We start from the raw sequence: 17,799 nt of genomic DNA on the forward strand, positions 1-17,799 counted from the left end.
CTACAATCTGCTCCAACATTTTCTTATCACATGATTTTCTTTTTGGTATATACCCATCCCTCTCTTCCTTTGTCCACTAAGTCATCCTACCCTCTCATTCATACTGTAGCAAACAGTTTCTTTTCACACAGAAAAACACAGAATGTCTGAAAGGAAGGACTGAAGAAGGAAATAAAAAATGGTGATAAGAGATTCCGAGAGAAAAACACAGGCCAATTTTCCAAGCGAAGAGGTGATGTACCTGCTGGAACATGTTATCTCAGAACACTGCAACTATGTCTTATCTGCTTCTGCTGTGTTACCACATATCAGTAACCTCAAAAAATCTCCTCTTTCTAAAAATTTCTGTTTGGGCTCTGACTGAAGGTGAAATGTCCTGGAAAGTTTGAACAAAAGAAAGTGGTAGCTTTTTACATGGAGTATAAATAAGCCATGCAAAAAAAAATAAAAAAAATTTAAAGAACCAAAAGACTTAAACTTTCCCTGATGACTTTTTTTGGTGTCGAGTTGTATTTTAAAGAGATAAATAATAAATAAAGAGACCTAGAAATACTACTTAAGTAAATGAGCAAAGTGTAATAGTTATTTACCGAAGAGGCAGAAAATGCCAAAGGTTGCATGCTTAACCTTAATTCACTGAATCTTTATTCTTACCATAGCTATTAGTCATTTAGCCAAAATAAATGATGCTGTTCCCTACTCCATGTTTGCCTAGCTAGCTGCACAGTTGTAGCTGCACAGCTACAACAGTTCAAGCAGAAGCCATAGTAAAGGACTGTTCAGAGATGTCCCCATTCCGCTGTGCTCCCTGGAACAATTGCCCAGCTTCATCTGTGGGACAGGTCAACATTTTGTTTACTAATATCCCAGTCTATTACTGAAGCAATAGAAAATAGGAGCTTATGAAATGAAAAACCTGTAAAATACATAATTTAGAATATAATATAGAATAGATGACTATATGTATTCTTTGTTTACCAGTAGCCCTCAAAATGTGATTGTTAGTAGGGTTTGTCACAGAGTGCACACTTCCAGGTGCAATTCTTACTAAAAATGGTCTTCAGTGTGAAGAGATCTCTCCACAAATCTTAACACTTCTTGATAAAATATATATTAATACTGATTTTAAATATATATATATATATATATATTCACCTCCTCTAGCTTATACATCAGTGGAATAATGAATAGTAATTGAGCATATATTAATCTGTTTTCCCAAACTGCATTTCACCTGTAAGGTGCAATGGGCATAATGTTTTAATTGCCAAGAGCTAAGAAATCAAAAAATGCCATAAGCAACTTGTCCGTGTGTTCTGCAACCTGTTGTTCTGCATGTTCTTAGCTATGTAGTTGGATGCATTCTTCAATTAAATGAGCATGCATTCATTTTTTCCCCAGAAAAAAATTGTACATTTGCAAATAAAGCATGCAAAATAATTAATTCTTATGCAGAATCCACTTAACTTATGAATGTAATTTGTCTGCATAGTTTTTTTGCAAGCTAGCCTAATTAATTATGTTAATCTATTAGTGTAACTCTGTCCCCATTCTGATATTAAAAGCATCAAGCTTCTCATGTCAAAGAAACTTTTTTTTTTCCCTTTGAAATTTATGTAGTATGTATATTTGATTTTAGATCATAACTAGCTATTTGTGAGTCTTGTTAACTTGTCTTGTCAGTGGCCTTGAGGGAAAAAAAGAAATTTAATCAAATGATTTACCATTACCTGAGCAAGAAGTAACCATGTTCATATTATTCTTATGAGAGCTTCAGTTAACCCCAGGGAGACTACTCATCTGAATCAAATGAATAGGATTAAGCTTACTGATTGCTAACCAGTTTATGTGAGGTCAAAATGGGTATTGATGTAATCTAAGGAGAGAATTTTGATTCTGAGGATTGTTCTTATAATTTAGATGACTTATAACTCATAAAATGCAAAGGTTGCTTCAAATAATGTAATGTAGCCATTCATCCAATTCAAAAGTACATTGGTCCATTAAATAGTATTTGAATTTTGGCACTTTGACATTAGGAATGTCTTTTGATTACACTTGTACAGCCCCTAACACAGGGTTGCAACATAAAGGTGCTCAGTGGCCGTATCTCTGCCGTTAATCATAGAAAGAGATCATTTGCAATTGTAGCAACCAGAGCCGTAAGACCTAGGAGGGAGTTACAGATAATGCACTAAACCCTGAATATTCAAAACCAAACTGAGACTTTGTCCTTTATTCATCAGATATCACAAGATCTTGCAACACATCTTACGTAACCTACAGCTGATGCTGTAATACATAAACAAATTATGTTGAGCTAAGAGGTAAAAATTGCTGCTGTCTTAACTGTGAATGTCTTTACTTATGTGCATTTGGTTTCACTCCTAAAAAAGAATTACCTGTTTGGTTATTTTATTTTGGCAGGTGGGAAAGCAGAGCTTTGCAGGAGTTCAGTGTCACAGATCCATTTTCTACCACGTGCAGATGTTTATCCCTCAGGCAGAAACAAGTGCATATTCAAATTGCTGCGGTTATTAAAATGAAGTCTCTACTACAGCTTTGCAGAAGTAGTCTATGAAAATGCATTAAGAAAAAGAAATTAAGTGCATTGTACCAGCGCCAGCCAAAGCAAGCACAAGAGTTATTTCTTCTGAAAGATATTCTGCATATATCTCCATTTTGTTTAGAAGCTATTTTAATCTGCATTTGTAATTATCTTCATTTTCTCTTAGTTTACATGTCAGTACATAACCAATGGGCTGAATTACATATAAAATCAAAATCAGATTCCATTAAATTTCATTTTCCTTAAACTCAAGGAGACAGTGCAAAGAATGACTTTTCACAGGGGACATGTCAGCTGAGCGAACTGTAAATGCCAGCACACATTGCCCATGGCTCAAAGTCTCTTCTCTTGTTAGCTATGTCATGTTATGTCATGCAAATAATTGTACATCTATGCTTCTCAGTGTTCCTCAGTCTCTCCAGGAGTCTTGTGGCACTGGAGGTCAGGCCCACTGCTCTCAGAGCAGTGGGTGGCACATGGGCTTGCAGTGAATAGGACACCTGGACACAACAAGAACTGATGGTCCAGTCATCAACTATGCCCCACAGAAGGCAGATAACAATATTTACATGTTTGTTTTCTTGCCTTCTATGTGTTTCCCTAAGAACCATGTTAAATTTTGCCAAATATTTCCCACAGTTTGAATTTGGGATTTTGTGACCCACAGCCTGAAGGAGCTCCAGGGACAGCAGTCTCAGTCTTTGTCAGGCATCATTACCTTTTCTCTGTCCTCTTTAACAAATGAGAAATACAACACAGTGAATTACAGGATTAGTCAGCTGAGGGTAAGTTCTGCCAAAAGCATGGTGAGACTGACGGCAGTGCAGAATGGGGAGGGTTCACATGTGGCTTTGAATACATTCCTGTCATCACTTGGCTTTACCTTTATCATTTTCCTTAGAGAGCAGCTTTATACCTAATTGCAAAGAACTCAATAAATGTTTATCTTTGGCTGAGATTTGTGAAAGTAATTAGGAAACTGCTTTCTTTAGATTTCATCTCGTGTCCCACAAATCCTGAAGCAGGATGATGAGGCTATAAGCCTGACAGTGCAACAGTTTGCAGAGTTGGGTTCAGACTTGGCTCCAAAACAATGAGCCCAGGGACTTCCACAAAAATCATCTCCATCCATTGCATGGAGCTGTCCCAGACACAGTCATACCAACACAAATGTAGGCATGCCAGCAATTAGAAGAGGGCAGAAATACCTAAGTCCATCACTTCTGACAGAAAAAAAACATCTCATAGGCAGCTCAGCTTCAGGAATCACTGCAAGCCCAAAACTGAGCTGGGAAGACTGAAGAGGAAAAGAAATGAAGGAAGATTGCAGAGGAACATCAAGCAATGAGCTTTTCCACCCCAGCTCTGCTGTGAGCATTTGTTTCAAACACCTGTTTTCTATAAAGCTGACTTGAAAATTGGTATCTTCCTACATATGAGAGAATTTGTTCACTTCATCTTTTTGCTGGCAAAAATACTGTTATTGCTTTTCATTCCTGTCAGCCCTGCAGAGCCACCTCAGCACTGGGGAGGTGAACCAGAGTCTATTTTGGCATAAACCAGAAAGAACACAGCTTGATCTCACATCCCAGGGTGAATTTTCAGTGCTGGCAGTCAAGAAAGTCATGGTTTTATTTGTAAATTAAAAGAGAGGTCAACAGGAAAGTCGTGGGGTAAAAAATAAAAATAAAAATAAAAAAGCAAATATGGAACCCTACCATGTCATTTATAGTCTCTTTATAGATGGGAGCACTCTTTATGTAATGTAATTTGAGTTATAAATAATATTATCATTTTTTTTCAGCCAAAAAGCTGCAGCTCATTTAATTAAAAGAATGAATGTGTTTGTGTTGTGTTAGTCATTACTTTATTGTAAAATGTATCTGCAATGATATTCGATGGAAAAATTACTGCACTGGCAGGGAAAATGAGAAGAAAAAAAATAGTCAAAATACTTCCAGTAAGAAAGATAACTGAAGATTATTTGATCTCTTTGTTCCTTTGAATCAAAATGCTGAAAATCAAATTTCAAAGAAAAAGACGTAAGGGGAGAAATATGAATTGACAGATTTGGCTTTGGAGTGCAATTTTTAAAATGGACATTTTTACCAATAAGCCTGTGAGAAGCTTAGTTGTTTTATAAATCTGCTCAAGACTGTGGGTGTCCAATTCTCTTGGCTGGTGTGCAGTGCATACTCAGCAGTAAGCTAAACAATACTATACCAGTCTCTAAGGCTCGCTAATTTGAAACACTATTGATGAGGAATTACTATGTGATGTCAAACAGAAATATTTATTGCAAAAGAGAACCATCCTTTTTCAAATGTTGCAAATGAAAGCACCATATAAAAACAGAGATACAGAAAAACAATTTGTCACGTTGTCCAAAAACCTAAGATGGCAATAGTGTAACATTTGCGGTACTACTCTGAGACACTTAAATGCTGACATTTAATTTTTGTAAAGCTGACATGAACTTTTTTTTTTTTTTTTTTCAGAAGGAAAATAAGAACTGAGACTTTAAGGAAAATAAAACATTAAATGTTATAAAACAATCATTTATGACATCAATTCACAATATGTGGAATGGATTGTTTCCATCAGGAGGAAAGCAGGTGGGGGAAAAGTAAAGAAGAAATAAATTCTTGTGATGCAAAGTTAATAAGACAAAGAGATGTGATGTGATTCTTAATGAATGGATGCACCTGATAAATATCTACAACAATATGAATAGTGGTATTTGATGATTTATTTCCATGGCTCACTATTGTGGTTGTTTCATGTGGGGGAGAGGTTGGGGTTGGGACCTCCTCCTCAGATTAAAAGTCAAAGTCCAAGCTCTGCTCTGTACTGGTGCCAAAGGCCATTTTCAATAAATCCAGATATAAATAGAAACTTGGCTGTTCAAGCCAGGGATTCAAAGGCAGCTGAATGAGATGCTGGTCACACCCCAGGCTACCACAGAAAAAGGTATACTTCAGTCACACTTGTTTGGACAGCCACATAGGCAGACCTTTGGCTCACTTCTATACAGGTTTCAGAGGGTTTAGTGACCTGCATTTGCATTGACAAGAACAAGTGATGGCACAGATATACCCCTGTGACAGTTAATCACAAGGATCTCAAGCCAATGTAAGAAAATCAAAGCCAATGTGACTAGGCTACTTCCATGTATTAAACTCATGTGAATGGTCTTGAAACATAACCTAGATTATAATTATTTTATAATAAATTTAGGTTGTATTATTATTTCAATCATCTGAGGATTACATGGACATTATTAACCCTCTATAAGAGCAAGGAGACAGAAAACACAGTGGGGCAACAGTGTTGTAACTGAAATAAATTACGTTTGAGGTTCTTCATTGGTAGATTTCTGCATAAGATTTTTTAACATCTTTGGTAAAGAAACATTAGTTCATTTAAAAAAAAAATCCTTGTGGTGGAATGGAAATACTCTCATTGATGATGAGGCCTTTGGAGTTATTCAAATATGCAGAGCCTTTAACAACATTTCTAAATTTGCTACCAAAATTATTCACAGCAGTTAAGATTTTTGCAGAAGACCTTCCCGAACTGTCTTATTTTGGAATTACATGAATTCTTAGGATAGGTGAAAGGAGTATGCCAAGGTAATAAATAGTTCACTGCCTAGCAAAGAGGAAGAATTTGGGAGTTCCAGCATGCCAATGAAGGCTTTGTGGAATACAGCAGTATTAATCTTTACCTTGATTGTTTTTCAGAGTTTCTTAGGTATCTTGGAAAATCAAGGCTTTTGACACTAGGATCAAATTCACTGCACAGAATATCTATTTGTTCAAAAGCCATTAGAAGTCTGGAAATTCAAAATAATTGAAAGTTGTTGGTAAAATAAGGAAGTGATAAATATGACTATAATCAGGTACAGCAGAAAAGTTAAAACTCATCAATATAAATTCAAGTAGAAATACTGTAGGTTAAAACAAATCAAATCATAACATAAAGAATATCATCATAATAGGTCAACAAGAGTATATTTTTATTCTGAAATTTGCTGATTACTTCTGCTACAGCTGTGTGTAAACTGACTTGTCCTGACTGATGAATGCAAAAGGGTGCACATGATATTGCTCTGGTTTGATCACTTGTATTCAACATCCCACTAGCTTGTATATATTCCCACAGTCATTCTAAACTTAAATGTCTATATTTTTGACAGGTCTTTATGGTCTCTATACATGTTTTTTAAGCAGTTGGTTTGGGAAAACTGATATGAAAGTCAATTAGAAGAGTATGACACAATCCCAGAGTGACTAGATAAAGACCAAAGACTGCAAAGTGTATCATTAATCAAGTAAATTTAGATCATTAGTAAATCAAGTTTGTAGAACAACACTGAATATATTCATGTGATCATATGTTTGGAAAGGTATATTTTTTGCAGTTTCAGAGTACCCGTTGAAAGATTTATACTCAAATCCTGGTGGTTCAGTTTAACCACTCAAACATTTAAAGCCAGGAAAGGCAGTAAAGGACTCACCTGCTCACCTGTGGCCTGTAACAGTGAGGTAGAATAAGCATCACTCTGCAGATCAAAAACAATGAAGAACAAGCTTACTATTACAGGGAATGTTGTTACTTAAAAAATAAATAAATAAAAAATAAAATAAAAAATAAAGCATTTCATTAAACTGCACCTATATTATACTGTCAACATATTTCCGTCTGTCTTATGGTATTAGTTGCTGACTGTATAACAAGTATTTTTTCAAGAGACCGCCAATAACAGTTTGGGTCCTGTTAAAACTGCAAAGTGAATGGGTTTGCTACCTCAACAGCATGTGAGACAAGCTTAGGGACAGGGAAAAAGGAAAGGAAGTGTTAAAACCTGATCATGGTTTTGGTACCTTGGCATCCAATATCAGCAAGGTGAAAATAAGTTTTAGCCATATAGAATTTATTAGAATAATATCAAGAAATATAACTTTTTTTCATTCTACAAATCCAGCCATGCAGATCTGAAAATTCACACAAATGTGTGAGTTTTCATGGTAAAAAACCATCACTTCTTGTGTATCAAAGGATAAATTTCATTATTTAAGTATGAATGACAATGTACAATCACAGGCAGAAATTTCAGGAATTTGATGACAGCACCATTTTAACCCAGATCTGTATCTGTTAGCTTGTAATTATCAATAATAGCAAGGACACTCTAACCAGGGACATACTGCTCATCTTACTCCTCATCCTTACTCCTTCACCTCAACTCTGACAAACCAGAAACCTTAAAGAATAATTTATCTGAGCCAGTTCCAAACAAGTTTTTACATGTCTTTTATATTTAGGAAGCACATCCATGTATACTGAGGTTCTTACAAAAAATAGGTTATACTGCTTACTAGGACTCATTTTAGTAATTGTTATCAAACATACTATTTTTGCATTTTAATAGCTGTATTAATTCTTTTGATATTTCTTTATTTATATCTGTGCCACTGGTGTTGTTTTAGAGCGCTACAGTGTTTGCTTGACTTTCACATTATTTTTTCTGTCAAAAACTGACATTTTCATAATTTTCAGATAACATTTTATCAGATTAATTTGTTTTAACATAGCTTAAGATTTTTCACTCTTCTTGTCTGAGATGTATAACATCTCCAACACATAATTCAGAATAGTAAATAGAAGGATATGAATCAAGAATGCACCTGAACAATAACTGTTGGATCTTATAATTTCTCTGTCTTTTCTGGACTTTGGCATTTCATGGAAATTTCAATACATTGAAGATGCCTAAATATTTTCAGTTAACAGCTTTTTTTCTCTCCTTGTTAGTCCCAAGAACAAGGACTCAATTCATTTATCGCTTTGTTCAGGTGGTGGTATTCTTCACACAACTTATTCTGCTGAAGTTTTGAATGCTTGAAATATAATAAAAATCAAGTAAAAATGCACATGAACTCATACAGTTCCTCTAAGACTAAAAATAACGCTTGTCAGACCCGTTGTTTTAGATAAACAGCAGTATTATATTATGTTACTTTAACATAGTCCTGGACACAGGTCTATTGGCCTACCCTGGTATTCAATACCTATTCTCTTATACTACAGATAGATGTTAGAGGGTGGCAAAGTGTTCTTACAGGAAGCATCTCTCTGTTGGCCTGCAATTGATGTTGAGGCAGATGCAATGCTCAAGTATAGAAGAACTACCAAGATGTTTTCCATGAAGCGCAGAGGTTTCTGATGTGAAGTGCAGAAAATAATTGCTATTGATTACACTGGATAACACTTCAGAGGTTTAGGCCCATAGATGATTCTGTGGTGAATCATGAAATTAAGTTTTTCTTAGTTTTGTGACATTCTGTGGAAGAAATCTGTAGGTAAAACACCCCATGTTTCTACAGACAGTGAGCATCTGGGTACGTTATGGTTCATCTTAGTATACTGGCCCTCAACATTCACAAATGCAATGTATATGTCAGTTTGCATCCAGGTGAACCACTATTTTGAACAACACCCAGTGTAATCTCTTCCTGTCTTCAGAAAATAGAGGATATCTTCAAATACCCAGTTCACAGACAAATCATGTAGTTGATCCATGCAAGTAGGCAAAAGTAGACTTGGGGGAAGGATCAAGAAAAGATAACCATGTCTTTAGATTAGTAGTAATTTGGTAGAACTAGCAGCCTTCTCTCAGTCTCCTCCTCCCCATAAACTAGATATGGAGAGGACGGAAGCCTGCAGTCCTCAAGCTGCATACAGTTCTTGAGCTGCTCACATGAGATCCTGTGCCTGGACACATAACCAAGTGATTAAAGATACTGCATGTGTCTTCCAACAAAGCTGGCCAGCAGTGATGAAAGAACCTATAGAGGCAAACTAAGGCAGAAACAAAACAAAACAAAAAGTGCTGTTTATGTTCTTTATCAGTCTTCTCAGGTAATGTGAGAAAATAGGTATTCCCTTTGTACAAATGATATAGGAAAAGTACAGTTGCTTAATACCAAGAAAAGGTCAAAGCAAGTGTGATCACTTACTTCACCTTCCTGTCTGTTAAGAATTTTTGGATAGAGTATAAGGAAGATCTCACAGCAAAATCTTGATTGCAGCAGGCATGACTACCCACTGCACATCATCAGGATATTGTTTTAGGTACTGCAGAAGCAATTTAAAGTTGATATATATGAACAGGCAACCTGCCAAGGATTTTGGTCAAGCTGAAGTTGATGGTACCTCAGTAGCAACTTAAAAGCTTTTCATTAAGATATAATACTGGAACATTAAGGCCACCAAAAGAAGAGTGCCAAAACTAAACTCCACACAGAAAATACTTATATCGATCCTAGGAGACTCACTAAAAGGATGAAAATTTAAGGGAAAAAAAAAAAAAAAAAGTAATGTTGTCAGTATAATGATATTTTGTTCGTGCAAATAATAGAAATCCATTTGAATAAAGACTAGTTAAATGAATACATATTAGTGGATCAAAATCAAACTGAAAAGTAAGAGTAGAGTGATAATGAAGAGAAAATAGTCATATGTTTAAAAATCGACTATGGCCATTCAGTAGAAAACCTACTTCCAGTCTTGACTGTATCTATATAATTCCTCTGGATCTCCTGTGGAGCAGTATCTTAGTAAGATCTCAGGATGGCAGAAAGAGAAGGCCTGAAAGGGACAGATGAGTCTGCTGGGTGGGTAAAGATTCATGGTCACATTTTGGAAGATCTCAATAATGCGCTCGCCACTATTTTTCTCATAGACAGTTGGGAGCTGCTTAAAATTACATTTTGATGTAACAATTGTGAGAAAATAAAAAGCAAAGTCCAGCCATAATTTATTAATTTACATAGCATCAAGCTATACTGCTTTTTATAATACTCTTTAGCAAAGTATTTTTAAAACCCAATTTGCAATTGATTGATGTTTACCTAATATTCGTGTATATTCCTTCAGAAACATTTGCCGTATCTTAGAAGCAGCATATCTGCAATGTGATGCAGGAGTTGCTATGGTGAGTTCACATCTCTTATTTAATGCAGTACCTGAGTAAATACACATTGTAACAATCTCTGCTAGAGGTGCTATTAGTGAAGTTATGTCAGCATTTCTATCATAAATACTTGTTTTCATGTTGCAACTCATCCAAAAAGAAAAAACTATTCCTAAATGAAATCCACAGAACTTTTTTTCACTCTTTTGGTGTATTTTTTTCACAGCTTCAATTAGTTTCTGAAATCCTCTGTCATAAAAAAAATAAAAATAAAAAAAAAAAAATCAGTTTTTATTCTTTTGTAGCTAGTGATTTTAATGACAGTTATAGCACATTCCATTTAGAAAAATGCTTAGAAAAAATCGGGGGTTAATTTTCATTTCACTGTTCCAGTCTGTGCCAGTAGGCATTCAGTCAGGCATTAATTGCATTACTTGTTTTACAGCTTTTCTGTACTGCCAGAGTGGCATAAAGAGACTTTTGTGTAAAGGAGAATCAGGTCCTTAGTTCTTGTATTTAATGACTCATTTTAACTAAACGGCATCAGAAATGTAACTTGTAGACTCCAGTGCATTCTTTTTTAGCAATTATTTAAGTCATTCTCCAGGATAACATATAAGAAAGAAGTGTGTTGCTGGAAGTAATCAAATACGTTTATCTTTTTGTGACCTGTTTATTTCTCTAATCATTTACTTTGAAAAAGAGTAAGTAACTTTCTGAGAAGATATTTCTCTGTGAGATCTCCTGTGTATTCCAGGATAACTCTTGCATTATGCATTTGTATAAATTTGTAGGCTGACCTGATTGAATGTTATTCTTGTATGAGTTTTTTTTTCTTTTTAACTAGAATAGGAAATGTCTATATTCATCAAAAATCCTCATACCAAATACTATTTCTGAGGAGGGAAAAAAAAAATGATACTAAAGTATTTTTAAATGCACATATTTTTGCTCAAAATTGCAGGGATTAAGGATTTGGATGGAAAAGTCAAAATTTAGAGTAAAAATAACCTTTTTCCAACTTGCCTGTGAGATCAGATAATTATATAGGAATTTGTATATGCAGTTGTATGTTGACCTTATGAAGACTATAGGTTTAAGTGGAACTGTTTCTTATGTGCTTCATGTCAGCCAGTAAGAGTGTATACTCATTAATGAATTGGCTGAACAGTGAAGCTGAACAAACACATCTTTCCTGTAAGTCATGAACACGGTTGGATGGAGAAACTCAAACACAGCATAAATATACATCATTAGCTGGTAATAAGAAGGGAAGGATATTTTTTAAGTATTTACTCCCATAGTCAGAAAGAGAGAGATGTGATGCATTTTAGATGTTGCCTTATCATAAACTGTAGAAAATGGGTTTTTGCCCAACATAAATCAAGGCCATTGATGATAAAATAGAGTCAGAGATCCTTGAAGTAATTTTGACAGTGTTTTGGGGGTGTGGTTGTTTTGAACAGCTATAGGACTCAGATTTTACTGCCTAAATAGTTGTTTGGTTTCTGCAGCAACTTATAATAAGGCAGATCTCAAGGTCCACAAAATCAAGTATTACAGTACAAGAAGATGAGAAGTAGATCATGTACTTTGAGCCTTCTGTTGTAAGGCCTTCTTTCCAAATATAAGGTAGTATCTAACTTCACAGCATTCAGGGTCAAAATCTGCAACACTAAAAATTTAGAAAATACTATCCAGAGTTATAAATAAAGGAATAATAGAACATAATGAATTCTACAGGTTTTATGGGAGACATCTGTAAACAAAATATGTCAAAAATTGGAGCCTATCCAAATGATGATTTAAAAAAAAAAAAAAATCATCAACATGAAGCATTTGTTATTCCACGATGAGCCACAATGGATCATTTTGAAGTTAACCATAAATATTCATCACTTTTCTTCTATGAGAAATCTAGCACTTAGTCAACTTCAGTAGTGGTTTGTAAGGCTTGTTGTTACCTTCTCTATTCTTATGACAGAAAATGTATCAGATAAATCCAGAAATTCAGCCTCTTTATGAAAAGACCTACAGGCCACCATTGGGCCACAGATTCTATATCTTGAAAATCGTGCAACAGATAACCTTGGTAAATGATTTGACATGATTGTAGTCTGTTTTAAACTACTATCACAAGAAAGCAAGAATGCAGAACCACAGTCTGAGACTTTTAATCACATTAGAAAAATCAATAGTATTACCTGAGTATGTAAAATTCAGAGGAGAAGATTCATCACCTTGTCAATACTTTGAATTTCATTTTCAAATCATGGTACACACAGCCTTGTAAAAGATATCAGCTGACAGACCATATAAAAATTATTAAGAAATACATTAAGAATGTTTAAGAATATTACATTAAGATCAGATGACTAATTAAAAGATGAGTGTTCATACAGAATTTTAACAAATCAAAGCATTCTGCAAGCATTAAGATTCTCACAAAATCATTGTGAAATAGGGAGAAAATTATCCCACTTTTTCTATCATCAGAACTAAAACTCCTTAAAGCTTTAAAAAAAAAAAAAAAGAAGTGTAATGTCATTGCCACTGATGAGTTTTGCAAGCACTTGTAGTCAAGATTACCATCTTGCTTTGATAATTCATCGGATGATTTGGATTTTATAACCACTATGGACTGTTTCTCTATACATTATTATAGCCCATTTTGCTTCAAATTATTGATTTAAAAAAAAAAAAAGACATTTTCTTAACACTGCATCAAAAAATATACTATCTTTCTGTTTTTCTAGCAATTCATGACCTTAATTAATGGAACACTTTTGATTCCTAATATAATTTGTTTTCTGCAATTCTTTAATTCATACAACAATTAGATTTAAAAATTTAAGCACCATATTTCATATGTTAAAGGCATTGTAAAGAAGGTAAAAAGACATGGTAAGTTAACAAAACTCAGAAAATTATACTAAATGTGAAAAAAAAAAAAAAAAATGAGATATAAGAAAAAAACCTTTGGCTCTCAAGCCTAGCACAAGTCTTGTTAGGAGGCATGGTTTTACCACTTTGCCTTTAAAACAGATTGGTGTGCAATGTTCTGATTAATTAAAAACTGAGAGAAGTAAATTTGCTGGATGTAGCAGGAACATTATATTTTTTAGCATTTTTTCCCTTTTACAGAAAAAAAAAAAAAAAAAAAAAAAAGTTATGATAAGGTTACTCAGATAGACCTTCCTTTGCCTGTAATAAGAGTTTAGCCTGCACGAGTATTTCTGGATTCAGTCTGTTTTTCTGCTTTATGGTTTACTCTCCACAGACATGGGTGCAGATAAAGACACAAAGCAAATGAAAAAATAAGTGGCTGATGAACACTTTTAGTTTTGTTTGATATAGCTGTGACAACTCTCACACATCTTTACAACATGATTCATTTTGTGCTTTTTTGTTGTTTCTATTTCACTGTGGAAAACATTCCTGCTCTGAGAAAGTTTGTTTTTGAGGCACTTAGTGCACCATTAAATTAGCTCAGATCTTCTGTGCAAGAGTGAAGGTGATCACATGCATAAATGCTGTCCACAGGAGTAGAAAGGACATTGGATCAAGCTCTATCTGATGATTTACATCTTGGGCTAAGGGTGGAGGAACGGAGGAGTGACACCATCTCAGCCATGGTGCATTGATGATCTGCTTATTGTCACTCCCAATTCCTTTCTTTGGAGCTATGATTGTTGAAGAAAGCAGCTCTAAGTGAGAAGGAGCACTTTGAGAAATTTCTCCAGCTAATTAAAGCCAGGTGTTGACAAGCTGAAAGGATTCCCATGCAGTCATTGGCAGAAGAAAGGCTAAAACAGAGCCCAGAAAGGAACTGTAAAGTGTGACTGGCTAGGGAGACACAAACTTTCCCCTCTAGGTCACAGCACTGAACTTAGCCCAGAACAGGGGCGGCTGAAAATCTTGTTATCACTAGTTGCTGCTCAGCATGCTGCTTGAAATTAAGTGATAGCTAGTCCAGCTGTAAACATCATAAAACCTTTGTTAGCAATGTCAGTGATTTGCAGTTTAACATACATAAGAACAAGATCTGAAATGTTGTATAACCTGAACTGGACTGATATTCTCTACACAGAAATTATCGTTTCCTTCTTGCCGAAGTGGTGAAGCTAGAGTAGCCAGATCTTTAATATCAAGCCAAATATGGACAAGTAGGAGCTCTATACACAAACACTTCTAGAAATAGAAGTTAATTCATTTTCAAATAGAAATGTGACTGAGCAGCAGTACGCAGAGACATTGCATCTGTACAGGAATATGGAAACTTCTCACATTCCTATTTAAATAGGGTTATTGAAAGCAAATTTCTCACTTACCACATAGCACTACTTGCAATATCAAAACAAATTTTATCTTCTGAGTCTCCTTGTTTTGCTGAAATGGAGGTGGGGAGAAATTCAGTTCAGTTCATCAACATGTTTAAATAGTGCCTTTGAGAAAGGATTCAGAAGCAAATATGTACTGTTGCACTGGGCAGCTGCTCCTGTGGATTTCCAGTTAAACAAACATCTATTGCAAGGTATGTCTCGTAATGAGGTTGTTTTCTCTAAACTTTTTCTAGGGTCATGGTCATCACCTGGGAATTGTGTTTTCCAGATTTACGAAATGACTAATCAATGTGCAAAATTACACAACAGTATAATAAACAATAGTGGTGTATGAATGTGCTGTACATAAAAGTAGAAAGTTAATTTCTTGTGAGAAGTGTTGGTTTCTAGATTTTAATTTGAATTCTACTTAAAACAGTCAAGAAGAGTAGATGACAAAACTTACACAATACCTTTTAACATAGGAAAAAAAAAAAACACATGAACTACTGGTGACAGCTTACAAAAGCAAAATATAAATATATTTCTGATTTAGCGATACTTGTGTATGTAATTCCAAATTATAAACAATAGGCAAGTATGAAATAAAGAAGTGTAAGTATTTGGAGGAATGGCAACAGTTCATTGAGGTATGCTCAAAGTCTTTGGCATGTTCACTCAGTCTGCTGAGCCAGAAAAAAAAAAAATACTAATCAGATTTCATTAAAAGAAATGTTAATTGTCTATTGGAAATCAAGAACCTCTTTTTCCTTTAATACAGGAAAAACTAATATGCTAAAATAATTTCTCATTAAGTAACATTTTAACTAGCATAGTGAATGCATTTGTTTTCAGCTTCAGCAAGAAAAAAAACTTCACAACACAGACATCTCTTCTGAGTGCTTTTATAACTGTATGGAGTTACAACGGGTTCTCAGCTACTGCTAACCTCCATCCATACTCTGTTTCTGAGCTAGGTGCTCAAACTGCAGTGAAGTGCCTGGCTTCACTTGTCTCTGATTTTTAGCAGCTGTGTTTGAATTGAAAGCTTGATTGACAATTATCTTACCTTGACAGAAGCTTGATTACTTGGGCTATGAAAAGATTCTTCAGGCTATTTTGTAATATCTTGTGATAAACAATTACATTTTTGTCCCACTTTTTGACACTAACTCTTATTTGACCTTGAACAGCCACAAACACAATTTTTAAAATAAAGCTAAAAACATGAGGTGGTAGTGGCTGGGATGATCTTTCATTGGCTAACAGTGTTAGTCATTGGATTTGCCTGTGTCAATGAGGTTTTAGCAGTGATAAAATTCAAAATCAATTTTTCTCAAAGAGTTCTACTGAGCAAGGATTGTGATAAATTCTGTTAATTTAGAATTAAAGTCAGAATGAAAAGACAGCAGTAAAGGTCCTTTGATAGCAGTGGGGGATGAGTAATGGAAAATGTTCTTGCTGTGGACTAATCAGAGTGTAATTGCTAAAGGAACCAATCTTTCATTAATTGGAAAGGCAGTAAACTTAATCAGTCACAGTGCCAAAATATTGCAGTTCAGTTGAAGAATTTTATTGAATTAATTGATTTAATTGTTTTAAGTAATGCTGTTATAAGATTCATTATTAAGAAACATTATTCTCAATAAAATTTTCTGAAACACAGAAACTTTTTATGAGGCAAATGATTTTCATTTAAAAAAAAAAAAAAGAGAGAGAGAGAGAGAAAGATGAGACCAATTTTGATTTAAAAGAACTTGACTAGGTTGTGTTTCACTTGAAATTATCGGTACTTGATTTTAGATGTCATCATGGATAATGTGAAGCACTTTGTAAGTGAATGGTACTCTAGTCTATGTTTAGACTAGCTTAAACATTTTTGATGGCATTTTCTGGGAGACAAAATTGGTTTCATCCTGTCTGCCTAATTGGGGTGTAATGGACCAGTGAAGTCTGCCTCCCGCTTTCAGACACCCACCCTGAGGGAACAGAATACAAGGTTACCTGCAAGCTCCACAATCAGTTTAAACTGGAATAAGCAGTCCTGGCTTACCTTCCAGTCCTCACCTCTGCCTGCTTATTGACCTGGCATCTCCCTCTTCTGCCAGATGTTCATGCAGCAACATAGTGAGTGGGAACAGGGCTATGCTCTGGGTTAAAACTAGCCTCTTTTTCTTCCTCCCATATGTATTTATAACTATTTGCAGTCACTGAGGAAGCAAGGTGAGTAAAAATAGTGATTGGGTCAGTGGGAAGTTGGCACTGCCTCCTTTAGCATCAGCATTTGCCTATGTTGACTTAAGGGAGCTGTGGGACTATAATGTGAGAAAGGCTCCGCTGGGGTTCATACCCAGCTGGGGTCTGTGGAGCAAGGAGCAGAAGACAGGATATGTCTGTCACTGGTTCTCTTTCTTTCCCAACAGTTTTTGGAGTGATTGAAAAACCCAGTTCTGGTGCTAAAATTCAAAAGCAGAGGGAGAGTGCTTTATGTAACCCTACATGAACCACAAGTGCAGTGTCCTGACCATGTCTATGTAATCTTCCTGGGTCTCTGACAGTGACAATAAATATTGACATCACCGCAAAGCCAAGCAGACACGTTTGGGAGGTTTTCATGCCACAATGAACCTGTAGTGCATTTCTAGCAACATCCCACTAGTTATCAAGGCATGGACAATCTTGACATCACAGGATTTGTAGGGAAAGGCAGTGAAGCTGATCAGGTCAAGCCACAGAACTCAGGAGGGAACATGCACATCTCCAGGTGCCAGGTCCGAAAGACAGAGCTTGTTAAACTTTCAGATATGGTCCACAATCAAGGCAGTTCCCATAAGGTGAATTTCCTTGATTGCTGTTTGTGTTCAGAAGTAACTAGGCAGTGTTTCTGCCATCGTGCTGAGGCTCAGGAGCCCAAAAGCTCAGCTAAGTGC

General features: G+C 35.4%; 1 protein-coding gene across 18 annotated transcripts in view; it reads right to left on the reverse strand.

Moving 5' to 3' along the window:
* LOC309879335 (uncharacterized protein) overlaps positions 1 to 17,011 on the reverse strand; it is a 60,025-nt gene extending 43,014 nt beyond the window's left edge. For 4 of the 18 annotated variants that reach the window (XR_014317702.1, XR_014317703.1, XR_014317704.1 and 1 more), the window contains exons 1-4: positions 16,923 to 16,984; positions 14,879 to 15,045; positions 7,089 to 7,133; positions 2,403 to 2,575 (exon numbers count right to left, since the gene is read on the reverse strand). The gene's annotated coding sequence lies outside the window, so the exon portion shown is untranslated. Of the gene's footprint in view, positions 1 to 2,402; positions 2,576 to 7,088; positions 7,134 to 12,751; positions 12,851 to 14,878; positions 15,046 to 16,922 lie in introns of those variants that run through there. The other 14 variants (XR_014317699.1, XR_014317700.1, XR_014317701.1 and 11 more) reach the window with 9 other exon arrangements.
* Positions 17,012 to 17,799: the final 788 nt, after the last annotated feature.

The sequence above is a fragment of the Aythya marila genome (assembly GCF_965140915.1).
Source record: "Aythya marila genome assembly, chromosome: 1".
NCBI classification, from domain to species: Eukaryota; Metazoa; Chordata; class Aves; order Anseriformes; family Anatidae; genus Aythya; species Aythya marila.